At 49.2% G+C, this 26253-nt stretch overlaps 3 long non-coding RNA genes across 5 annotated transcripts; 2 read left to right on the top strand and 1 right to left on the bottom strand.

Annotated features, from left to right (window-relative positions):
* Positions 1 to 2138: 2138 nt before the first annotated feature.
* LOC135320902 (uncharacterized) lies at positions 2139 to 4899 on the bottom strand. The gene is made up of 2 exons (XR_010380249.1): positions 4586 to 4899; positions 2139 to 3195 (listed from the first exon to the last, which is right to left on the bottom strand). It is a non-coding gene; the product is annotated as an uncharacterized LOC135320902 (long non-coding RNA).
* Positions 4900 to 5048: 149 nt separating this feature from the next.
* LOC135320904 (uncharacterized) lies at positions 5049 to 18080 on the top strand. The gene is made up of 10 exons (XR_010380253.1): positions 5049 to 5164; positions 8526 to 8735; positions 9295 to 10208; positions 10831 to 10964; positions 13508 to 13594; positions 13942 to 14092; positions 15144 to 15267; positions 16991 to 17108; positions 17379 to 17593; positions 17995 to 18080. It is a non-coding gene; the product is annotated as an uncharacterized LOC135320904 (long non-coding RNA).
* A 913-nt stretch (positions 18081 to 18993) lies between these two features.
* On the top strand, positions 18994 to 23429 carry LOC135320903 (uncharacterized). Of its 3 annotated transcripts, none has more exons than XR_010380252.1 (5): positions 18994 to 19062; positions 19316 to 19336; positions 20278 to 20387; positions 22226 to 22335; positions 22822 to 23429. It is a non-coding gene; the product is annotated as an uncharacterized LOC135320903 (long non-coding RNA). The 3 variants fall into 3 exon arrangements; XR_010380250.1 differs by having other exon boundaries at positions 21782 to 22335; XR_010380251.1 differs by lacking the exons at positions 18994 to 19062; positions 19316 to 19336 and adding an exon at positions 19369 to 19625 and having other exon boundaries at positions 21782 to 22335.
* Positions 23430 to 26253: the final 2824 nt, after the last annotated feature.

Genomic DNA, 26253 nt, shown 5'->3' with positions numbered 1-26253 from the left:
CAACAGGAAGCAGCTTTTTTCCAGGAAGAGGGACAAAAATTTAACAAAATCTCGGTACCTCTCGGTCCCCAGTGAATTGGTTGTGACCTGTCAACCCAACTCTGGGGAACTGCCCGCTCCTCCTGGGCTTGCTGCACTGCCCCGCGGCATCCAGGGGGCGCTGTACGCCCACACGAATCCAGTCTCTTGGTTCATATCTTTGCTTCAGATCCCTCAAGGACTGCCCATGCCCCAGGGCCCCATCTGCCCCGCCAGCCTCGCCTGCTGGACTCCAGGACACCATCCTGGGTCTCAACCATCCTCTCCTCCTATGCCCGCCCCACTACTCTTCACTTTGTCCTTCAAATGTGGGCTCCTGTGGCTCTCCACCCAGCAGGGGTCTCCCTGTCCTCCACCTCGGGTAACTGCATCGTCCTGCACGGTGCGGTGCGTAGCAAATCCTTGTGGAGTCAGGAAGAATACAGAACAACAGGTGCTCAGAGGGGCTGCCTTTCCCACTGCAGGGGCCCTTGAGAGCTTTCTCCCGGCTGGTTATTCACAGGCGCTGAAGCTGTAGAATCTCGATCTCACCAATTTAAAGTGCATCATCACTAATTACAAAAGCAATCATTTTTTCAGTAGCAAAAGGACAAAAGACTTTGTGCCCCGCACCTCCAACTTTCTTCCTCCGCCTTCAGAGGTGATTCTCACTCTCTGGGCAAGGGTAGAAAGCAACACACAGAATATTATTTTTCAATGTTTTCTTTCCCACTATGAAGATTGCTTTCCCAGAACCGATGAAGGCAAGGATGGTTTGGCTTCCCTGCACTGAGGATTCAGAGACGCAGGGGGGGAGGGGAGTGGGGAGATAATTCAGCATTATTGAACCAAACCGAGACATTAAAAGTTTCTATTCTAAACAGAAAGAAAGCAGGATGCTATACAAACGGGAAACCATAGTTGGAAATGCAATAACGAGTTACAAGACAATAAACATGAAGATGGAAAAAAGAAAAATTACATCAAAATACAAAAAGGTGGTAATGGGAGACGGTAGCATGAAAAGATAGATTTTTTTCTCTTTCTTTCTTTTTTTTTTCTCATTATTCTTAGGATGTGTTGGAGCCTACGTGATTATCAGTCTAAAGGAAATAGATATAGTAATGAGTTGATATACTTGAAAAAATAGATAACCACAAATCGAAAGCATACAATAGAGTCGCAAAAAAAAAAAAAAAAGAAACAAGCTCAAAATTGCTTAAAGACTTAAACATTAGACAAGACGCTATAAATCTCTCAGAAGAAAACATAGGCAAAATATTATTTGATATATATCTCACCAATGTTTTCCTAGGGCAATACACCCAAGCAACAGAAATAAAATACAAAATAAACAAATGGGACCTAATTACACTTATCAGCTTTTTCACAGCAACAGAAACCATAAGCAAAACAAAAAGACAACCTATGGAATGGGAGAAAATTTTTGCAAAAGATGAGACTGAACATGGCTTAAATTCTAGACTATATAAATAGTTCATACTACTTAATAAGAAAAAAAATAAACAACCCAATCCAAAAATGGGCAGAACAACTAAACAAGCAATTCTCCAATGAAGATATACAAATGGCCAATAGGAATATGAAAAAAAGGTTCAATATTGCTAATTATCAGAGAAATGCAAATCAAAACTACAATAAGTTATCATCTCACACTAGTCAGAATGGCCACCATTCAAACATCCACAAACCACAAATGCTGGAGAGGCTGTGGAGAAAAGGGAACCCTCCTACATTGTTGGTGGGAATGTAGTTTGGTGCAGCCACTGTGGAAAAGAGTATGGTGAGTCCTCAAAAGACTAAAAAAAGACTTATCATTTGATCCAGCAATCCCATTCCTGGGCATATATCCAGAGGGAGCCTTAATTCCAAAATATACCTGCACCCCAATGTTCACAGCAGCATTGCTTACAATGGCCAAGACATAGAAACAAACTAAACACCCACAGACAGATGATTGGATAAAGATGTAGAATTTAGATATAGAAGAATATTACTCAGTCATAACAAAGAAGGAAATAATGCCATTTACATCAACATGGATGGACCTGGAGATTATCACACTAAAGTGAAATAACTCAGACAGAGAAAGACAAGTATCATATGATATCACTTGTATGTGGAATTTTTAAAAATGATACAAATGAACTTATTTACAAAACAAAAACACACTCACAGACTTAGAAAACTAACAGGAGTTTGGGATTAACAATTACAAACTACTATATGTAAAATAGACAAACAACAAAGATTCACTGCAGAACACAGGGGAAAATATTCAGTATCTTGCAACCTTTAATGGAAAAGAACCTGAAAAAGAATAGACTATGTATATGTACAACTGAATCACTATGCTGTATACCTGAAACTAACAAAACAGCTGTATATCTGAAACTAACAAAACATTGTAAATCAACCACATTTCAATTAAAGAAAAAGATAAGTTCTAAATACCTTTATTCAAAGAAAATCTTCAACTCTTACCTCTTACGGAAAGTAAAATGGGAAGCTTGAGCAGGACCAAATTATACTGAATGAGAGGTTACATACCGTCTCCAGCACGTGGCCCATGCTACACACACATCGTGTTTTCCTTCAGGTAAGAATGGCCCTTACTGCCCAGGGAGCGAGTCCTCCTTAGACAAGGCCTGTGTGGCAGTGGCCTTCTTGTCACCGCTCCATCTCACCAGGAGGCCAGGATTTTCAGAGCGGAGGGAACACATATCTCATACACTTCAGATCTATTTCCTGAGAAAAACTATGGAAAGACCAAATTCACCTGCAGTGCGGGAAACATGAGCAGGACCCCTTAGCAGACCGACAAGCCCGAAGCAAGATGGCCTGATGTTCACATCAGAACCAGAACAACAACCGTCTGGCCCCAGTTAAACGATCACCATCTCCCCTGCAATGAACGGTTGGTACTCAGTGTCAGGGATGTTTCTGTTGAGACTTGAGAGATCAAAAAAGTCAGACCAGGGAATCCGGACCTGGTGGATGTCCAGGCTCTGCCAATGGTAGAGGCGGCCCCAAGGGGGTATCACCAGCACCGATTCCTCCATTTTCAGCAGGGTCTTCAGGAGGAAGGCGATGTGGATACAGACGCTCCTATGGAGGCTGAAGCCCTCTGGAGGGTTGACGTCACACAGAAGGTACCTGGCAGGGAGCAAAGGAGAGCGGGTCTTCAGGGCCAAGCCTCTGCACAGGAATCCCGGCTTAGATAGAACAGATACAACGGGAATCCCTGCACAGCCCATGGCCTACAATCCAGACACATTCAGCAGCTTCTGGTTTGTATAGTGGAGGCACTGCCCACCCGTCTCCATGTGGCCAATTACTTCGAGTCCGGGAGCACATGCAGAAGACATCTTGGCATCTGTCTAACAACGCTAAGTACCTGACTAGTACCTGAGCACACGTTCTCCAGGGGCTCTCAAGCTTCTTGGCCTACAGACCCCTGTACACTCTTAATTACTGAGGATTCCAAAAGGCTGCTGTTTATGTGGGTTAAATCTATCAATAGTTCCTGTGTTAGAACTTAAATAAGAACTTTAAAAAATGCTTATGATTTCACTTAAAAATAATAACAACCTACTACATGTTACCATTAATACTCTTAAGCAAAAAATAAGTATATTTTTCTAAACAAAAATCATTAATGAGAAGAAGAGCAGTGATTTTAATTTCTGCAAAACTCTTTTGGACTGGTGAGTTCTGAATTCTATCTGCCTCTAAATTCCCTGTTTTGTGATATCACAGACCAGGTTTTCCCTGGAAATCCCCACAGGAAACTCGGGAGTGCAAGAGTGTGCAAAAGGCAGGTGACATACCGGCGTTTCTATCAAAATAGTCTTGCATCTCAGGGGCCTCAGACACACTTTGATAACTGCTGCCCTACCCTAGGCGAGACTCTCCTACACAAGAGCCAGGCAAGGGTCCTGGCTTCTTTAATGAGTTATCGCAGCCACACTCCTCCCTTCTCTGTGTTAATGTTCCCACAATCTCCATTACCGCAGATGAAGATGTAATCCTCAACTGGGGCCTCTAATCCCAGAAGACTGCCAACTTTGAGAGGGAAGGCCCATCTACCATCCCTACACCCCGCACAGTCTATTTTGAGTCAAGCCCTAGATAACTGCTAATCGGCAATGACCCTTGTCTTATTCCTGAGTTTTACCGAAGGAGCCAACATCTGGATGGAACTGAAATTTCCCTGCAGATAAACAAGGCTGATAAACCACCCCATTCCAACATCTGATTCTGGGGCTCTTCAAAACCCGGATAAGGCCCCGCTTCATAAAAGTCAGGTCCTCCGCCTGCCCTTCCCGGGGGTTCTGGGAGGCCGCGGCCAAGCAGGGCTACCCGGACTCGCGGTCCCAGCCCCAGTGCCCGAGGGGGAGGAAAGCCCGAGGCTGTGCCCCAGCCCTGTCCTCCCCGCCCCAACCCGCTCCCTGGCACCACAGCGCCTCCCCGGCAGCCACACCAACCCGGATCCCACCCCGGTCCATGTCCACTGGCCCCGCCAACGGCGCGGCCGTACGTTTACCGTCTGTGGGACGCCGCCCCAGACAGGATGTCGGCCTCCGACTGACCAGGCAAGAACTAGTCGCCCAGGCGAGCAAGCCGCCAGCCCCAGCAGCAAGCACCGCCATGGTCCCGGGTAGCTGCACACTTCCGGAGCCCGCTGCCCGCCCCAGAAGCTCACACCGGCCCGCGCAGAGCGCGGCGCATGTAGCCATGGCAACGCCGCGGGGCCCTCCTCTAGCGCTTGCGTCTGTGTCCTCCCGAGGCTAGACGTGAGAGGGCAGAAATTGCGGAGCCAATGGGAGCCAGGGCTCGGCCAGGACGGGGGCTGGGGGGAGGCTTATGGGGCAGCTGGGCGGGGCCGGGGCGGGCGGTGCCGAGCAGACGTCCTCACCTGCAGCTGGCGCCGGCCGGATGCTGGGGCGGTGCTGCCACCAGTGGGCGGGGCTGCGGGGCGGTGGGGCAGCGGGGCGGGGGCACCCTCACCTGTCCGTGTGTGTGGCTCAGCCTGGGCTCCGCGGCCTCCCCTTGCACCGGACGTGGACCCAGGCTGCCGTTGGGCAAGATAGAGGACTGAGCCAAGGCACAAACGGCTGGCCAGGTAGGGCACCTGAAGTGCAGATCCTCCAGGCCCGCTGCCGGCCTTGAATTCACGCTGCTGGGCAGTTTCCAAGGAGACGGGATCTGTCCTAAGAGGGGAGATAGGGCAGGGGTGCCAGATGCCGGGTTAGGTGCAGTCTTACAGGCTAGCCACGGTGAGAGTGTTCAGAAAAGCCCCTGTGTTGGCGGGGCTAGGAATTTGGGGTATGGGGTGGGGATTGTGTGTGCCATGCTCTGTGGTCTCCCCAAGAACTCTCACCCCCAAGCAAGGGACCCTGCTCCCTCCACCATTCACTGCACCCCCTGCCTTCCCCAGCACCACTACCCCTGCCCCCGGAGTGTCCCATGACCTCTCCCCACACCGGGCACCGTCCCTGTTACAGGTACTGAGGTCCTGGTGGTTCCAGCCCGAGGGTGGGGGCTGTATCTGACCAGTTAGGATGCCTGGAGCTTTGTATGAAACCTCAGAGCATAATGCAGACGTGCACAGAGGCCCCTCAAACAGGATTCCCTGCATGGCCCTCCCACCACGGACCCACAGCGCAGCTGCCACATCAGGCCAAGCCTGCTGGAAGACCGCTGGTCCCTCTCATCCTGTTCCTGATCAAGAGTGCACCGGCCACACTGCTGGGTATTTAGGGGGCCTTAGAAGAGCAGCTGGTATTTTCATGGGCAAATATTTGCTCTTTTGGGAAGATTTCAGTGCAAAGGGATGTAGGATATGCTTTTTCTGTTGCCCTGAAACTGGTGACTAGGATGCAAACTTAAGTCAAAACAGGTTTTAGAGAGAGCTGCAAAATATCTAACCCAAAGATCACTGTTCCCCAGCAAAGGCAACACCACCTGGCCGGTGGGGTCCTGGTCCCTCATTCTGGAGGTTGGGGTTTGCACCCTCCAGCTGGGACAGAGCCCGAAACAGCTCTGAACACGCTCCAACAGGCTTTCCCAGCAAAAACGGCCTTTATTTTGAATCTGGGTGAAGGAACCAGCTGAGACATCTGAGTAAATCTTCCTGGGTGTAACCAGGCCTTTTATGCTGAATGAAAGAGCGGCTCTCCACATGCTAACTTCTTAGAACTGAATGTGTGTCAAAACCTTCATGCATGTAGCATGTTGGGAACAGCGTTTCATGGTGAGGGGAACTATAAAACTTACATGTGTATGGGGAAGCCCTCACTCCAACCGGCTTTTCCTGCGCACACTGCCTTTATTTCGAAATTGGCTGTTGCTGAGAAATCTTGGTAAGCTTTCCTAGGTGTAACCATGCCCATTATGCTGGACGAAAGAGCGGCTCTACACTTGTTCACATCTCAGAAATGAATGTGTGTTGAAGCCGTCATTCATGTAGCGTGTTGGGAACAGTTTCGTGGTGAGAAGAACTATGTAAATTACATGTCTATGATGAAGCAATTGCTCGAAATGGGTATTCCAGCGCATACTGCCTTTATTTCAAAACTGGCTTCTCAGAAGACCTGTGGTCTCCACTGCAGGTCTGTCTCCAAGCTCTGGGCCAGCATGGTGACTCTGCTCCCCCTGTCTATTCTGGGAGGTCTAGGGGTCCTCCATGGCCCTTCCACCATTGTTTCTTTTGGAAACACCCCACAGATGAAATGGGCCTGAGAACAGGAGAGCTGGATGCCAGCAGCCACTGCCCAGTTTGTGGCTCCTGGGAGGGGCATCTCCTCTCTGTGGGCTCTGATCTCCCCTACCCTCTCCCCTACCCCCACCCCTCTCCTCCTGCATTTCCCGATTGATCCCTGGATAATGGTCCATACCAGGAATGACCTGGGAGAGGTTTTATGAGTCCTTAAGGGAAAAAAAAAGAAATCTTTAAACAAATTACTGAAAGTAACTTCCAGCTTTCCCGGGAAAGCCCTCTTTCCAATGTTTAAGGCTAGTTGACAGGGTGTCAAATTGCCTAACCACTCACATCTGAGCAACTGCTAACTCTTTCCAGTTCCCCGCAGCATCCACCTCTGGCAGCTTGGCCACAAGAGGGCAAGAAAGCTCTTTCCCCATGCCAGCTCCAGCGTGGCTTTGGAGGCAGTGGAGGCTGAGAGAAAGGGCCCCGCCCTGAAGTTTGGGGGGCCTCCAGCCACAGCCAGAGGAGCAGGAGTTTTCAGAGTGCCCCAGGAGGGAAACCAGGCAAGGCTGCCTGGCCCAAGTCTTCCCTGCCCAGAGAGCCCCATGAACTGCTTTGGGCCCCACTCCCCATTTGGGCCCCCTGCAAAAAGGTACCACGGGATCCACACCTGAGAAGGCAGAAGGATGGCCCTTTGGCCTGGGGTCCCAGCAGGTGTGTCCTGTGATACCTGTGGCCACATATCTTCCTTGTCTCTCCAGGTCAGTGAAGGGTCTGTGCTGGGCACCTTGGTGCTCAGGAACATGGGAACAACTCTAAACTCAGAAGGACAGAGAGACTCTGCCTGGAAGCAAGGATTCCAGGGAGAAGCCTTGCCCAGAACTGGGGGACTGTGTGCTGAGTAGACTCCTGGAGGCAATGTGGGGCTGTGGGGTCCTCATCAGAGAAGGGAGCAGGTGTGCTTTCCGGGGGTGGAGCCCTGCTTTGTCCAGTCATGTCCTTGTGTAAGACTCATTTACAAACACCTTCCAGTCCACCTAGGGGTGGCCTCAGAGTTGGGGGTAGAGGAGGAGAGTGAAGGGTGCAGACTTAGGGCCCCCTGACCCACCCAGGGAGCCAAGGGTCAGTGGGAACATCGTGGGAGTCTAGTGCAGGGGTGGAGGACGAGAACTAAGAACATGCCAAGTCATGCAATAAAGTGACCTGTGATCACGAGACACAGGTGGCTGTACACCAAAGGAGGGAGATAGAAATTTAGACCCAAGCTCTGAGAACCTTGAGAGGGGCTGGAGGGTCCCAGGAGCCCTGAGGAACAGCTCTTCTAGGGGCACAGATATCCCAATAAACACATTTCTCATGGATGCTTTTTGGGGTGCAGAGTGAGTTACCAGGATCCTAAAACTAGTATGGAATCCCACCCCCTTGTTCATCACGATTCCTGGCAATAAATTGCTGTCATTTGTTCCTGGACATGCACAGGGGAGGTGACTGCTGTGGTGGTCACTGCAGGACTAGAATCTTCTGGTGTGGGCTCTGTGACCACAGAAACCCAGGGGGATTTCTTAACGGGAGCACCTGGAGTCCATGCCTTCAAGGACCACCCTCATGGGATGGCCAATGATCCCGTGGTACCCAGGTCACCAAGTGACGAATTTGTGAGGTTGCCTGGGGTAACCTGGGGACATGTAGGTTTCTGTGGTCAGCACGTGGGCCCAGCACTGCGGGATGGTCTGCACAAAGAGGGGCCTGCCCTCCTGATGATGGCTTCTAACACCTGCAGGGAAACTGCTCCCTGGGCGCCTGGAGGTCCATATTGAGAGCGTCCTGCCAGCCATGAGAGATCACCTTCCCCTGATGCAGAGGCAGACCTCTCCCCCTTGAGGCCCAGTGGACACCTGGCTCAGGTCCCAACTGTGTGCCCTGGACACACAGAGCCCCAGATCTCTGGCACAGACTGGGGTGTGGTTGTGTCGGGGCAGAAAAGGCCCAGGTAAGGGGCTCATTCAGGGACAGAGGCCACTCTGCAGGGATACTGGACCTGGCAGCAATACACTGCTTCAGAACTTACCTGGGCTGGGTTTCCAAGCTGTGGGATGGAAGGGCCTCTCCTTCCTGCGGTGCAGTGGGGGGAACTAGATCCATCGTCAATATCAGCCCTGAAAATGGAGGCTGCACTACATCCATTCCTGGAAAGAAAAATCAGGCCCCTCCAGTCCAGGTGACTCAGAAAGTCATTCAGCAATGTTCGGGGCCCCCAGTTTAGGCTTTGAATTAGAGCTGAGCGGCTCAGGAGGCCAGATCCCTGTCCGTGGCTCCAGGAGTAGGCTTTCTGCTTGGGGACAGGATCCTCACAAACACCTGTGTCTTTGTGGGACTTTCCCCTCTGACCAGCTGGGAGGCAGGGTGCAGTTGTGGGAAATGGTGTTTCCATGAGCAGAGGGCCACCAAGTGGTGGGGGCACAGGAGACTGTGAGAATGAGTCCCGCAAAATTTCTGGAATCAAAAAACTGGCAAATGTGAAAAAGTGCATAATTTGTTTTATCAAACAGGCTGCTTATGTACGTTTGGAGGGCCAGGTTCAAAGACTCTGCATCCATCCAGGACAATAGCATCAAGAGAAGAACAGACAGAGCAGAAGGAGATCTGGGGTTTCCCCCAGGAATGAGGTGGAACAGGGATTTCTGCAGATTTGCAAGGCGTCCCCTACCACTGAGCATGGGGTTACAACCCCACGTGACTACCGTCGTGTTTGGCTTGGGCTCTGGATCTGGCCTGCTCATTTATTCTTCCAGCTGAGTTCCAGAAACTCAGAGGGTGGACTTTGAGGGGCTGCGTTTGGAACCTAGTGAGGAGCTGGATGGTCCTTTATATTGAGTCCCTTCAGCCTAATCACCGTAGCTGAATCCCAACACCCCCCAGGCACCCAGGGTGGCTGTGGAGGGAGAGAAAGCCTGGCAGGCGACCTAGGGGTCCCACTGCTCTGTCCCTCCCTTGTCTTCATTCCCTTTCACCCCAGAAGGTGTGATTGTCTCGTGTCATGGTGGCCGCCGTAGTGTCCCTCCCAGCAATCTCTCTTCTCCATCAGGTGGGGTTCCCAACCCCACTCAGCCTTCTCTCTGCATGGATGCTGAAGGACCAGGACCACCTGAATTTCTGAGCTTGAGCAGTAAGGTGGAAAAAAAGAAACCAATGGAAACAAAGAAACAAGTTATTGTGGCAAAACTGCCCACCACAGAGAAGCTGCCCTGAGTGGAAGGGAGGGTGTGGGCATGCCCATTTGTTTCCTGTCTCCCAGTGCTCTTAGCTTTCTTATTGCAGACCTGCATGGTTACAACAAAATGATCTGCAAAACTGAAAATATTTACTCTCTCGCTTTTACAGAAAAGGCTGGTCAGCCTCTGGTCCGGTACCAGGCAAGTGATTGGAGTCCCTTTCCAGTTTGGAAACATCTGGGCAGGCCCAGGTTTGCAAAAGTCTTTAAGAGTAGTTACGGAGTTTTGCTTCTAAAATTCTTTACGGCTGTATATACTTCTGAGATGCGGTTGTGCTGTGTAATTCTGAGCCGGGATTTTCTCAAACTGTTTCTCACTTCTTATACCAGACATTCCTAAATTCCAAGGGGAACTGTATATTAAGGAAGCCATGGAATTTAGGAAAAGGATACAGATCTCATTTCCTTTTAAGCATCAGTGTACCTCCATCATGGCAGTATTGGTTATGAGTTATTGATAGGGGAATTAAATAGTAACCAGATTAATAGAAAATAGGGGATTTTAGGTACACAGGTTCATCTTTTCAACATTTTTTGTAATATTTGCAGTTTAAGATGGCCATTCCTGAGAAACAGGTAGCCTCTTAGAATGAAATAGCATTTCCTCTGAACCATACTTAATTTTTATTTCGTAGACAGCAGGAAGGGTAATCACACATCACACATTTGGGGACGTCAAAGAGAAAATGTAACTTTCTGGGAGCGCACTCCCCCATCTCCCCCTGCTCTTTTCACTGTCCCATTCTCCCTGGAAGGCTCTTTCTTATCTTCTTCTCATGGCTCCAGTAACTCTTTCTTCCTCCTCATCCCTCAGCTGATAAGGTTACTTTTCTACTTTGAACAAGCAAACAAGCCAACAGAAGAGAAGTTTCACAAGCAACTCCCAGCACATCCGCTCACCTAGTGTTGTCTGTGACCTCACTCTCGGTGCCCCACCTCTTATTACAGGTAACATCGAAAGCCAATTCCTCGAAAAGTCCCCAGGGCCCCATCCCTCCCATCTTCTCTGGGTTGTCACTCCCAAAACCATCCTCTCTTTCACTACCTCATCTATTTTGTTCTCCTGCTAGTTGGCTCCCATCAGTATATAAACGTCCATCTTCTTAAAAGAAACAAACAGCACTCCTTGACCCTAATTCACCCCCACCAATTGCCACCCTGTGTCTTTGCAGCAAATATTTAAGGAGTTGTTTAAACTCACTGTCTGCATCTTCTCTTGAGCCATCCCCTTTTACACCCACTCTGGCTCTTCCCCTGATCCCTCGCTCTATGGAAACTGCTCTGTCAAGGCCATCAGTGACCACACGTTGCTAAATATAGTGGTCAATTTTCAGTCCTCATCATGAGTAGACCCTCGGCAGCATTTGACCCAGCTCTTCCATCCCTCCTCCCCCGTGTTCCTGCTTCACTTAAACTCCAGCCCATCGCTCAGTCTGTTTTCTGCTTTTGGTCTACTGGCTGGTCCTTTGCCAATGTCTCCTCTTTTTCCCAAACATACACTGTGGGTGTGCCCCAGGGTTGGCTCCTGGGCCTCTCATCTCTCTCTCTCTGCTATTCCTTTGGTGGAAGCAACCCAGCCTTGGAAAGTGGCATGCCATCAATTTCTCGATTTCTCCAAAACTCCCTGATTTGCCCTTTCCATCTGGACCTTTATCCCTGAGACTCACATTCTTTTTCTTTCATTAATCTTGCTTTCACATTCATACATATGTTCTACTATGTAATTACTTTTCCAAATTTTGTATCAGTAAATATATATATCATGTAAAATGCTCAAATCTGTATTATTTCCACTAAGATGCTTATTCTAACTTAGAACCTTTCTGCATTTCTGTATTTATGTGGAAAAAGCGAATAGCATTTCTACAAGCCTCATAGTTAAACAGTGTGTTTGTTTGGGGCTATTATGTAACATGAAATAATGATACATTAACATAGTCCTTTTTCATTTATTTTTATGTAACACCAAGATGAGGTTTTTTCACTGAACACTGGTTTTATTGAAATTTTACCTACGTTATGGACAGTCAGTTTATGTGAAAGCCCTCATTTCTCCCCTTTCTGATATATTTTCCATTTGGCTATATATAACATATACCTTGGCATGAAACAAACTTCCCAAATCATTCACATAATACAATTAATACATTTAAATTATATTTTTTAAATGTTAAAAAGAAAAAGAAAACAGACTCCTCTACCTATTAGGCATTTCTGTGGCAATATGTAATACACACCTTAACCATGACATTGAAGAACTGAGCTGATACCAGCCCCTTTCCACCTGCTCAGCCCCACCTTGTCCAATCCCTTGTGGATGGAGAGGACATCCCTCCCATTGTCCAGGTCCAGATGTTGGAACAATGTTCTTTCTGTCTTTCTCTTACACACACAGACAGCAAATCCAGCTTGTTAGAAAATTCTGGGTATTCTGTCTTCATTAACCACCTGCTCCCTGCTCCCCGCCCTCCTAAGAGCCACCTTCAGCCCTTCCTGGACACCAATAGCCTCCTGTTTCCATCTTTGCTTTCCTACAATCTCTCATCCACACAGAGTCAGAGGGAGCCTGCAAAACATACATTGATGGGGTGGGTTTAGTTCAGTGGTAGGGCGCATGCTTAGCATGCAAGAGATCCTGGGTTCAAAAATGATTATAAATCAATAAAAAATGTTAAAAAAAAAAAAGAGATCCTGGGTTCAATCCCCAGCACCTTCATTAAAATAAATAAATTACCTCCCACAAAAAAACACAAACACAAAAGCTTAAGTTGGACTATATCACCCCTCCCCTCAAAACTCACTAAACGGGTCATCATTTCATTAGGAGCCAAAGTCATCACAAAGGCCTCAGGACCCGGCGTGCTCTGCCTCTCTGCCCACACTCTCCCCCTCACTCAGGGGGCCTCTGACTCCGGCTCTTCCTTCTTCCTCCGGATCTATTCTGCTTCAAGTTCATTACTCCGTGAGATCTGCCAGGATTGCCTTATTCCCTCCTGCCTGCCTCCCACCCCACCGCCATCACCGGAGTTTGCTCATATCACTCTTTTTTTTTTTTTTAATTTTTCCAAGCTCTTACTACCCCCAACATGCTGCCTGTTTCCTCTACTAAAACTCTGAGCCCCCAGTGATGGGGAGTCATGTCTATTTTGTTGACTGATAAAGCCCGAGAACCTTGTGAATTGGTCTAGTTAGGAGATTCCCGTACGTAGTAGGAGCTTATACACATTTGCTGAATGACTGTAGATGCCCTGGTCCAATCCGATGGAGCACTTCTGTGTCCTGCTCAAAGAATAACTGTCCTTTCCACCTGAGAGGGGGTGACAACTTCCTTGGTGATCAAAGGCAACATCTTTTTGCTTTATGCTGTTAACCTTAGGCGGGGAGACTGGGGGATCTTCATATATATTTTTAAATTTGGTTCACTCTGCAGTTTGTCTTTGGTCTCTGTATAATTTTGAAAAACTCTTTATGAGTGATCATTCTTCCATCAGATTGAACAGGGTCCAGGGGGAAGGACCAAGCCTGTCCCATCGGCCATCCTATGTGTCATGTCCTGGGACCCAGTGGATGCTCAGCACGTAAGTGAACAGACTGGAGTGAGTGAAGAAATGGGAGCATCTCCTTATTGTGGTGGCTGCTCTCTGTCAGATGCCTTGAGATTTGAGGAAGGGTTTACAAGTGCGGAGAGGGGAGATCAGGTCCTCTGTGCTCTTCCTGAGTGCCCTGGCTTTACCCATTCCCCCAGCCCACTCTGGGCAGCCAAGTTGAGGAGCTGGGCCACCGGAGGTTGTGCTGATCAATAATCCACCTTCACCCCAAGTCCGGGGGGTAGGGACCCCTGGTTGTAGTCTCTGGAGTCAGGTCCTTGGAGGAATTCCTCACTGAACTATGTTTTGGACCTTTTATTTTTCTCTATAACCTCCAGCTGAAGAAGATTGTCTTAGACACATGGAAGCTGAGGACGCCTACTGTCCCCTCGGAACCCAGGTGGGGCTGGGAGTCTGCTGTTTGTATAGCCGGTGGGCTCGTGTTGCTTTGGGCATCCCTGTGTCTGAATTCCTGCAGTACACTCGGTGGTAAGGAAGGGGTGCCTGGCAGGGAGGGAAGTGGGTCGGGAGACTGCACAGCTGGGGAGATGTTAACCTGGGGTGTGCAGGAGCCTGCTGATGCATGGCATCTCGGTTCAGGGAACTCTTCACGCTCAGAGGGGTTCCCACTCCCGCAGGGGCCATTTGATCAGGGTGCTGGGCTGTCAGGGGACCGCAGGGGTCCCAGTGAGGATTACAGTGCCTTCAGGCAATGGGAAATGAGGGGTCCAGCGGCACTTGAATTAACTGTGCACCCAAACCCAGCCCCCACCTTTTTCAGCCTTTATCCTTATCTGCAAAACTGGAATTTTATTAACCATCCCGCGGGGTCGTTGATGGGCTAGGACAGACTAGACAGTCAAGAGCTGGAATTCCTCTGTCCCCTGATTGTTTTCCTTCTTTCTGACTATTTGCTCTCACAAGCTCAGTCTCTCTGTCTCTCTCTCTTTCACTTCTAACTTTCTCTCATGCTCTGGTTTCATTTGACTTCCAACCACCGCCCCTCGCCAATCCCCAGATGAGTGAACTTGATTTCTGTGTGTCAGTTCCAAATTCCCAGGAAAGATGCTCTGTCTCCCTCTGGATCTGTTGTCCAACCCATCAGTTGTGGCCAGATGAGGGAGTCCCTCTGGGACCAGTGGAGGGTCTCCGCCCAGCCCCCCAGCCACCACTTTGGGAGCACATATCTCTCCAAGGAGGAGGTACTGGCTGTGACCTTGTGTCAGTCAGTATGAATTTATGTCTCCTCTTGCCCCTCCTTCATCCTCCTAAACAAAGATGAAAATTAAACACTCCCGGGATTTGTGTCATGGAACACGCAGGGTGGGGGCTAAGGGGGCTGGAATCTCTGCTGCATTTAAGGGACTACAGTGAATCCCCAATGAGAGCCTGCAAAGGGAACACCACCACCCCCACCTGGCACTTATGGTGCTGAGTCTGAGTGATGTTGAGCTAGGCTTCTGACCACAGCTCAGGGGTCTGGTCTGACCAGTTAGCCTTTGAAACCAACCAGCTTTGGATTCCTCAATCCCTCCCTGAGGTTTTACCTGAACCACCAGCTTCTGCATCTCTGAAGACAGATGATGAGGACCCTTCACGTAAGCCGTTCGCACAGCCCTGTGCAGGCCTTTGTGCTGCACGTTCTGCCCGGCGAGATAACTGAGGTTGGTATTTTACTGATGTTAGAAATAGTCTGGTTTCCCTATGTACTGTTTCACTGAACAAGCAACAGAAGCCACCTCTCGCTGATAAAAGCAAAAAGGGACTTAATGAGAAGATGCTGGGAGGGTGTATGGATTGGCCAGGACCGGAGCCAACCCAGGAGCTGTAGGAGGTGTTAGGGAGCCCCAGGCACCAGGCCGGGCTGGGTGCTACCGGGCCCCCTGCCACCCCAGAAGGGACCCCTCTCCACCCGACCCTCCACCTCACTCACTGCAGGTTCATATCCCGGCAGGGCCAGGTCACACTGAAGCCACCAGCACACACCTCAATGGGGGAGTTGACACCGTCTCAGCTGAGGGCGTGCCCGGTGTGGGGAGAGGCCCAGTCAGAAGAAGGCGGTTCCCCTACTATTCCGAGTTAAGGTGCAAGTCAGTGCCCATCACTCAGGAGAGCCAGGCTGGACGGACCTCATTGCGGTGACTAGGCCGTCTGAGTTCACTTAATACTTTCTATGTTTGAAGGCCCTGGAGGGAGAAAAAGTGAAGTTTCTAGAACTTATTTTGTGTTTCCCATGTACCAGGTGCGGTAAGCAAGCCACTTCAGACAAGACCCAGAGCAACCACGTTAATAGGCCACGGAGCAAGTAGTGCAGTCAGGCCTCTGTGGACCCGAAACCCGTGTCCCCATCAGCTCAGTAGTTACCAGTGGAAACTGGGGGGATTTATGGGACTGTGTGCTCCTGTAGGGGCTGGGATGTGTGTGTTTAAATCCACATCTTCAGAAACTCGGCTAGAACCACAGAAACTTATTGCACGGAGGCAGAGGAGGGGAGGATTCCAGCCTTTGTTCCAGCTCGTGTGGAGCTCAGAAATTTCTCCTTCTGTCCTGTAAACAACACCAGAGCTGAGGGAGCTGCAATCCCACTGTACTTCTTAGATCCCAGAAAAATGAGGGGAAAATCTGCTCCCAACACAGAGAGGCAGCCAGGCAGGCTTGGCGAGTCACAGCTCCCAGGGCAGAATCCGCTTTTGTAACAACCCCCAGGGCAGGCAGATTTAACAGGTCCCTGAGGCCAGTGGAAATCTCAGCGTGGGGAAGTCCGAGTGTGACAACTCCAGGGGGCCAGTCAGAGGGGCCCCCTGCTCTTTTTCATGCATTTTACCTCCAGGACCGTGTCCTGTTCTCAGAATGAAGGCCTCAGAGGATAACTCCTCATGCTTCCTGCCTGGAAAGGAGAAAATAACTCTATTGAAATATACCCAAAACATTCTGTTTCATTTGGGGAAGTTGTTTTTTGTTTGTTTGTTTTTTTAATGAGAAATTATTTTACCAGAGCCTAACCAACCTGGGAGAAGGGAAATCCCTTCTGTCTCACCCAAATTGGGGTGGGGGGAAAGAGACACACTTGTGGAGGTCACAGCTCAGGGCATAGGCTCAATGAGAACTAATCACAGGACTACAGATGCCCTGCTCTGTCCTGCTCCCCCAACACCTTACCTCCATGTCAGTAGGGCCCCTGTGTAATAACAGGAATAAAACTAAAAGAAGTAAATGTCTCAGGAGTGTCAAGGGAAAACCCAAAGACAGTGGGGAGATGAAAACAAGGACACACAGGCTGTTTTAGCCTCTCATACCAATAGCTGTAGCAAACTACACACAGCCCATCCCAGTAGATAAACAGAAAACCTCACAGAAGAAATTATTTATTTTGGTTCTCTTACCCAGTGCATTCCATGGTGCATCCTCGCCTAGAATTGAGTGGAAGCAAGTCCATCTCAGAAGGGACATAACTGAAGAGGGATGGCTTTCCAGACTCTGATGGGCAGCGAGAGCTGCAGCCTGGGTGAGAGCATGGTGAGGGGTGGGGTAGGGGGTGGGCTGCCTTCTTCCCCAAATAAGGAAACTTCCTGAGGCCAGCACAGGAGGGAGGGCCATGGGGTGGAAGCAGCCAGACTTCTTCCTGAGAACTGATGGGATGCCTCAAAGGGACCATTCAGGTACCAAAACTGGGCCGTGAGTGTGGGAGCCAGTCGGTCTGACTCAGAGCCCAGGACTGAGGTGGGCGTACAGCAGGCCGGTCTTACTTGGCTGGATCCATTTCACTTCTCCGAAGCCCTGTGTAAAACATGAAGCGTGGACGGCCTGTTGAGCACAGCTCTGCCCTCAAGACCTGTTTCAACTCCTCTCTTCCCGGAAAACAGCATCTCTGAGCCCGCCCTTGGTGACCTCAGAGAGATCACCCTAGTGGCCCAGGCTAGTGACCGGGAACATGTACCTTCCTGCAGCCAACACCAGACGTCCACTGATGCATCATATACTGGCAAAGATGTGAGTTCCTGTGCATTGGTCTAACAGCAGAGACTCTGCCACAGGCCCAAGAGGTGGTGTGTGGGACATGCAGAGGTGCAGGAGTGTAGGCAGTGCAAAAGTGTAACTGGTGACAGGGGTGCAGGGGCTGTGGAGGGCGCAGGCAGTTCAGGGGATGCGGGGGTGCAGGGGTGCAGAAGTGCAGGCAGTGCAGAAGTGCAGATAGTGGCAGGGGTGCAGAGGTGCGGGGAGTGTAGGGATGCAGGGAGGTGCTCAGGCACGTGGCCAGGATTAGAAGGCAAGTGCACATCCGCGCAGTCAGCCTGACCCCGGGAGGCTAGTCCAATCGTTTGGGGCGGCGGAGGCGGCGGTGCGTGGGAGGCTGCCCGGGCAAGCCGGTCGATTTCTTCTCTTCCCTGCAGCCTGGCCTAGGGGGGCCTTGGCCGCTGGAGATTCGCCAGATGTTGGACTCCAGGTAAGCTTGCTCCTGGGAGGTGGGGCGGTTAGGTCAGGGGGCAGCGGCAGCGACAGGGGGGCGGAGCGCGGCTGCCTCTGGCGAACTGTTGGAATAGCTGCCTTCTCCCGGCTGCCGGGCCTGGGAGCGGCCTCTGCTGCCCCTGGTCACCGTACACGCCTGTCCCGCTCAGCTTGCTGAGTGGGGACGGTGCCATTAATGTGCGGGGCCCACGGGGTTAGGGAGGCTGCCGCGCGGAAGCCGGTCAGTTCGCTCAGCTCTCCCCCGCGGCGGAGCCAGTGGCAGCTTCTGCTGCCGTAGAGGCGGGACGCCGGTCTCCAGGTGAGCTTGCCCCTGGGAGGCGGCGGCGGCGGCTGCAGGGGGAGGGGGTCCGTTCCAGGGAGCTGCTCCATTTCTTCTGTCCCGCGCGGCCTGGCCTGAGGGCGACCTCTGCCGCCGGAGATTTGCCTGCGGTCCGACTCCAGGTGAGGTTGCACCTGGGAGATGGGTGCGGTGCAGTCAGGGGGCTGGTAAGGTGGTGGCTGCGGGGATAGGGAGGCTGCCCCGGGGGAGCTTGTGTATTAGCTCCCATGTCTGTGCCGCGTGGCCTGCAGGCGGCCTCTGCTGCGCCAGGTCCCCGGACACCCCTGTCCCACTTTGCCTGCTGGGGGCGGGAGGCAGGGTAGTCAGGGTACACGGGTGGCGGGGGTCGGGGGCCTGCATCGGGGGAGCGGGCCCATTTGCTCCCATCTTCCCCGCGGCTTGTCCTAGGGGCGGTCTCTGTTGCCCTGGGTTACGGGACACGTGTATCCTAGTCGGCCTGACCCCGGGAGGCGGGCGTGGTACGTTGGGGGTGGTGGCAGCAGCGGCAGGTTTTCCCATGGAGCCGGTCCATTTGCTCCCATTTCCCCCCATGGTTTGCCCTGAGGGCTGTCTCTGTTGTCCCAAGTTCGCCTGACGTCCATCTCCAGGTCAGCCTGCTCCCTAGAGGAGGCCACCGTGAGGTCAGGGGGCAAGAGAGGTGGCTGCTTCAGGGGTAGGTGGCTGCCTTGGGGAGCTGGTGGATTGGCTCCCGTCTCCCCGATTGCCTGGTGTGGGAGTGGCCTCTCCTTCCCCAGATCACCAGACACACCTGTCCCATTCAACCTGCTGGGGGAGGGGTGCCCTGGGCGGTGCCTTTAAGGTGCGGGGGTGGCGACGGCGGGGGTAGAAGACCTGCAGCGCTGAGCCTGTCAATTTGCTCTCCTATTCCCCGCTGCCAATCCTGGGGGCGTCCTCTGCTGCCCAAGAAGCCGGATGCCCGTCTCCAGGTCAGCTTGCCCCTGGGAGAAGGGCGCGATGCGGTCGAAGGGCAGAGGCAGCTGCGAGGTCCGGCTGCCCGTCCTAATGGGGCCACTTCTTCTCCTCTCCACTGACCTGGCCTGGGAATGGCCTCTCCCGCGCAAGATTCGCCTGACACCCCACACCCGGTCAGGTTGCTCCTGGGAGGTTGGCGCGGTGAGATCAGGTGTTGGAGAGGAGAGAGTGGCTGCCCCTGGCGAGGTGAAGGATAAGCTCCCATCTCTCTGGAGGCATGACGTGGCCGACCCTCGTTCCCAGGTCACGTTTCTCCGGGTCATATTGCCCCGGGGTTGCAGTAGGGTGAGGGGGCGGCGGGGTGTTGGCTGGGGTATGGAGCCTGCCGCTTGGGAGCTGGTGGTTTAGCTCCCATCTCTTCCGCAGCTTGGCCTGGGGGCAGCCTCTTTTGCCCCAGGTCCCAAAGCACAGTTTCCCTGACAGCTTAGCCACTGGAGGTGGGCAGGATGTGCTGAGGGGGCGGAGGCAGCTGCCAAGGCAGCGACGAAGGGGGCTGTCCCTGGCCAGCTGGTCAATTTGTTCCCATCTCAAACTTTGCTGCCCCAGTTTCGCAGAACGCCCTTCTCCAGTTAATTCTTCTCCTGGGAGGTGGGCGCAGTGCATGCAGCCCAAGGTCTGGGCTCTCCCCTGGGGAGGGGCAGAAACCTCTTGTTCTCCTTTGTCTTTATTCTTCAGCAAAGGGGTTACTTGACCCAATTCTTAATTCTGAGGAAGTGTAGCCTGTGTTACGGAAGAGTTGCTGGACAGTGAGGTTTCTGGGTGGGTTTTCACATCAGCTGATGCCCCAGGCAGGCAGGAAATCTATTACTTAGAGCTTCTTAGTCTGGAGTTGGGGGATGGCCCCGCCATCCTCACCATGCTTTTTAAAAATGTGTTACTCCTCTCTTTTTCCTAGGTGACATTTTAGGTTATTGGGTCACAGATTGCTGGCACACTCATCCCTGTTCTCAAATATCTTTTAAACTTGGGTGAAGTGATAAGTAGGGGAAGATGATTTACTGAAAGGTAAGAATACTTAAATTTGCATTAAAGCTAAATTCTGTCAATCTTTCTCAAATGATTTTTCTCTGATTCTAAATCCACGACCTAGTGAATGTTGTACTCCTGTGTAAATCATTGATCTTCACATCACATTGGTTGAGTGGTCAGCGAGATTTGTTAATTAGATTATTCCTGAAAGGAAAAGCTCAGGCTTTTGAGAATTCCTTGTCGGATGTCACCCAGGCAGTCACAGTAGAAGACAGAGCTGATATAAAAATCCCTCACCTGCCTGAACTGCAAAGCTTCTGGAATTACTGATCCCTGAAATGCAGGTGACATTTGATGATAATCTGGGGGATGGTTTATATGATCAGATTCTTCCAGTCCTGTAAATGGTTTCCGTGGCCCCAGCCCTGAAAGAACTAGTCTTAGGGGCCATATCATGAGGGGTGGGATGGGAAGGCAAGGTCTAAGAGCTGAAATCACTGAGATTCCACACTCGCTAAACACAGACTCCAGAGCCTAATTTTTGTCAGGTTCTGTTCTGGATTTGAGAGTGTGTTCAGACATGATTCTTGCCCTTCAGGAGACACTGCCTGCGTGGTAGTAACCTTTACATAGATCTGGGGAGGATGGCAATTAAGTAGATGGGCTGTTACGGTTCTCAGTGTGCCCAGGCTCGCTCTTCCAGGCATTCGTGGGACTAACGAGTCATCTTATTCACTCATTCACTAATTTATTACCATTGAATTGATCATTTGTCCCACAGTAAGTGAAAGAAGGTATCAGGAAGCTGAGTTTTGTCCCCTCTCCTATCACTGATTGTATCTGTCAGTCGGGCTCCTTGAGTATGCATTGTGAAATGGTGGTATTTCTTGCCCAATGGGGCTGCACTGTGAGTTTTGAGAATCAGGGGAGTCACGTGGGTAGGACAGCACCCTGACACACATGGCCACCCCACCACATGAGACAGCATTGTCGATGCTCAGGTGACCCGATGTAGACCGCTGTGCTAAACCTGAGCATGTTTAGTGATCTTGGTGGCTATGAAAATACAGACTACCCGTCCTTACCTCTGAGACTCTGAGGGTGTGCACACCAGAATTCTGCATTTTAAGAAGCACTTTAACTAAATCTGATGAAGATGATCTGATTGTCCCACTGAGAAACACTGGTGTGCGAGACACCAATATTGTGGATTCTCAGGGAGCGATGTCTTTTCAGGATTGTCCAAGGGTCCTCACTTGAGACTTTTGCCTTGGGTGTAATTGTATGTGTTCAGAAGTGATGTCTTTCACTTCCAGTGCTTGTCAGCATGCTCTCTGCAGGGGTTTGCTCTCAGTAGATGGCAAAAACTATGATTCTTCAGGTCACCGAGCTAGAGTGTGAGCGATATTTTATTTTGGTTTTCTTTATAGCAATGCAGAGTCTCCCGAGAACAGATTCAGACTGAACAGATTTGTGTCAGACTTTGGGAGACCGCTGGTGCCCCAGATGTTCTCTGGCAGGTCAATGACGAATCTAGGTCCATCTTTCACTGCTACGTCAATGAAGTGGGCCACTTCGACAAGGCCAAAGCTAGTATCCCCACCATAGCCCTTGACAGTGATGTTCGGCTCCAGGAAGCCATCAGATGCAGCGGACGGCCAGAGGAGGAGCCGAACTTGCCCATGAAATGTGACATCCCCAACTTCATCAACACGGACCAGAACTCTTCCTTTGGGGAAGATGATCTGATTTTCGAACCACCGAATGTTCTAGAAAATAAGCCAGTTGCCCAGACCCCACACAAAGACTTGAGTTGAGAAACGTGCTTTGTCAGGTGTCTTTTTGAAGATATGAATTTTGTCTTTGTATGGCAGGAAGTCCCGTTTCACAAAATTGTATGTGTTTTTCTCTGAGAGAGAGAAATGGAGACAGACAGAAAGACGAAGAAGCAGAAGAGAGCGCCCTCAGAAGAGAGCTAGTTAAGGTGAGTTTTGTGCCATTAAAAAATATTTGGGGTTTTGGGGGGAACAAAGTATTTACACTGTCTCATTCTCCTCGTTGGAAACCTTGGCCCCACACTCAGTGTCAGCATCCTTGAACAGGGGTTGGCACGGTGCATTTTATCTCGCGCTGCCTCTTCCACGTTCTGCCTTTAGCACGTTGTTTTGCCTCCCAGGGCTGCCACCCTTTAAACTGTAATGTGAGGAGTCTGGAGTAGATGATCCATCCCAGCTCTGCTGTTTTGCAAATTTCTGATTTCGTATTCGGATGAGGCTGGGATACACCCAGAGCAGTATAAACCAGGCCCTACCTCCTGTCTCTTGCTGGGGCATCCCTCAGGTCTGTGCCTTCTACTCAAGACTTTACTGAGCCCAGCTTTTGTCAGGAGCCCAAGTGCCTACCGGGATGGCAGGAGACCTGTCTCTCGTGGTCACGGTGGCCGAAAATTCTATTTGTTGTGCTGAAACAGCTCTTCTGAGATCCTCCGGCCACCCTTGCTCCAACCTGAGGACAGACCTACCGTTCCTTTCCTAGGAGGAGGATCAATCCATGGTGCATTTTATGACAATCCTGTCCCCAGGAATGCACGGAAGGTTATCAGCTGAGTGAGGGGAAGTGCCTCTGTGTCTCTGTGTCCCTGTATCTCTGTCTGCTCACAGTGCCCTGCCACCGGCTACTGAACAAGAAAAGTGCTATTCACCATGCTGTGTCTTTTGCAGATGTGTAGGTGATGGTCTTGTGGCTCATGTGTGGGCTTTGTGCTGGGATGGTGAAGGGCTTATAAATACCTCATCAACATGTATTCGAGATGGCCTGGTGCCACACAGACTTGATTCATGAAGGCATCAAGCCTGCACACTGGTTTGGAAACAACTTGGTTTTGATCAGTCACACTGCATGCATGACTCACTGCTGATCTCTGGGTGTTTTTTTCATTTTAGATTTATTCACCCAGTGTCTTGCTTAAGCTGAAAAATACATTTATTTCACTAGAATATTCTCGGATTCTTTGTTTCACACATCCAGTTGTTTAATTCTTTAAAAATCATTTTGTGTTTATAATGCCTCCTAATTTCTATCAACTCTAGGTTCCCAGTGGCCTGAGCCATGCACCAGATTTGATGTAGGAACTGTTCCACCAAAAGAAATCCCTTTGCCATAATATCTTTTGAGGAAAATATTATTCTTTAAGGCTCTAACAGTAAATCGTAGAACAAAGCATGGAACATTTATTGTAGTTAATACATGTTCATGCAAAAAGAAATGATATTTTCATTAAACAATGTTGATTTTAATAACTTTTACTAATGTGAATATTATTATTCATAATTTAAATAACCAAATAAAACCACAGTTATTTATTATGAAGATTGAAAACTATTTACACTGTCTCTCAATTAGAGGTAGCTTTATTAGAAGACTGAAGGGTATTTAAAAGATGGAAAAATACCCATGATGACACCATCATTTTTATTAACTAAATATCAAGAACTGTGCAGGGTTAAGATTTAACCATCTGCAAGCTGTCAAGTTAGCATGAGGTAGTTTGTGGATGCTGCCAGAAGACAGGAGTCTCCCTCAGGATCAGAGACAAAGAACTTCCTGCCAGCACAGCAGGCAGCTTGGGGTACATGTTCATGTTGGTTCCTGAGTTTCTTTCCTTTTGCTGTTGTAACAAAGGACCACAGACTCAGTGGCTTAAAGCAATACACATTCATCGTCTCACTGTTCTATTGTGCAGAAGTGCAAAGTCATTGTCAGTGGGCTAAAACCAACGTGTGGCCAAGGCTATGTTCCACACCGAGGCTCTAGGGAGGGATTCGTCCTCCTACCTTTCCCAGCTTGCAGAGGTGTTCACACTCCTTGGCCCAGGGCCCTGTGTCACTGTGACCTCTGCTGCCACTTTACATCTCTGTATCTGCCTATATAGATATAAAGGAAGAGTCTTCTACATCTGGTATGGACCGTTTTTCCTAAATGGACATTGTATCTCTATGTGCAGATTAAAACCCCTTCCCTCCAGGGTGTGGTGGCATCAGCTCACAAGATTACCACTCTGGGCTTTAAGTGTCCTCTTTGTATTGTCACCTGGGAACTTCTCTTCCCATAGTTAGCTCTGTGTTACATTTGTTGTTGTATTTTACCCGGTATTACTGAAAGTTTTACTTAAAAGGGATCCTAATTAGCTCTGTTTACCTGTTTCCAGAGCTGAAAGCTTCAGTTCTAGAATATCTGTTTGATTTCTCTTAAAAATACATTCCAGTATATTTCTCTGGTGAAAGTCTTTACCCTGTTATCTATTCTCCCATAATTTCCTTATTTTCTTGAATATATTAAAAGTATTTCATAGCCTTTATTGGTAACTCTGATGCCTACATCACCTGGGGGTTTGCATCCTTTGTCTAATGTTTCTTATTCTCATATTATCCGTTATATAGTCTTGACATGTTGCATGTCTTGAAATTCTTTATTACAAGGCAGACATTGCAAATGAAAAATCCATATGTTATTTTCCGTGAGAGGTTTTCTACCTTCCTGTTAGGCAAACAGGGTGAGGGACTGATCATGTCACTCCAATCAGGCGCTGAAGTGGATCAGGACTGAAGTGCCTTTTTTCTTAAAACAGCTTTGAGGTATACTTGGCAAAGTAATTTTCACACGTATAAAGTGTACAGCTAATAAGTTTTGACATAAGTATATCCCCAAGAAACCATGACCACATTCAAGAGAGTGAACATACCCATCACCCACAAAGCTTCTCTCCTGCCATTTGTTGTCCCTCCCTCCCTCCCAATCTCTTCCCCTGGAAACCATTGATCTGCTTTCCATCACAACATATTGGTCTGCATTTTCAACATCGTTGTATGAATGGATTAATGCAGTATCTACTCTATGTTGTCTGACTTCTTTCATTCAGTGTAATTATTTTGAGAGTCATCTGTGTTGCTGTATTAATAGCTTTTTTGTCTTATAGCAGAGTATTGTTTTGTGCTGAGTTTTTACTGAATAGTTTGTTGTGAGCAGTGTTTGGATAGACCATCATTTGTTTCTCCATTTACTTCTTGATGGATGCATGGGTTATTTACAACTTGAGCTATTATAAATAAAATTGCAGTGAATATTTGGTTACAAGTCTTTATAAGGACATATGCTTTTCTTTTCTAAAGCACCAGATGAGGAATATCTGGGTTATATGGTAGATAGGTATTTACCTTTTTTAAAGAAACTGTAAAAGACTGTTTCAAAATGGTTGTACTATTGTAAATTCCTTGTGGTGTGTATCAGCTCTGCTTGCTCTACTTCCTTACCAGCACTTTGTAAGGTCGGTCTTTCTAATCGTATTCATTCTTGTATGTATGTGTACTAGTATCTCACTGTGGTTTTTGAAAGCATTTCTCTAATGACTAATGGCATCTTTAATCAGCATCTTTTCATATGCTTATTATCCATCTGGATATCTTTACTGAAGTGTGTTTTCTGGTCTCATTCATTCATTCAGGTGTTTGCATTATTATTGAGTTTTGAGACCTCTTTATTCTGGATCAGATACAAAGAGAGACCTTTATCAGATATATGATCTGCAAATAGCTTCTGTCTATGGCTTGTCTTTTCATTTGCTTAGCAGTGTTTAGAACAAATTTTAAGAGTCTTCATTTTGATAAAGTTCACTCTATCAGTTTCTTTTTAAAATAGATTATACTTTTGGTGTCATAGCAAAGAAATATTTGCCAAACCCAAAGTTATAAAGATTAAGCCTATGCTTTTTCTCCTAGCTGTTTTGTAGTTTTAGATTTCCTATTAAGATCTATGATCCATTGTGAGTTAATTTTTGTATATTTTGTGAGGTGTGGATCAAAGTTCATTTTTTTTTTTGCATATCACTCTCTAATTCTTCCAGCAC

This window comes from Camelus dromedarius, unplaced genomic scaffold (assembly GCF_036321535.1).
Source record: "Camelus dromedarius isolate mCamDro1 unplaced genomic scaffold, mCamDro1.pat HAP1_SCAFFOLD_41, whole genome shotgun sequence".
In the NCBI taxonomy this organism is placed as follows: Eukaryota; Metazoa; Chordata; class Mammalia; order Artiodactyla; family Camelidae; genus Camelus; species Camelus dromedarius.
Note: the sequence above shows the minus strand (reverse complement) of the source record. Positions and strands in the feature narration are given on the sequence as shown.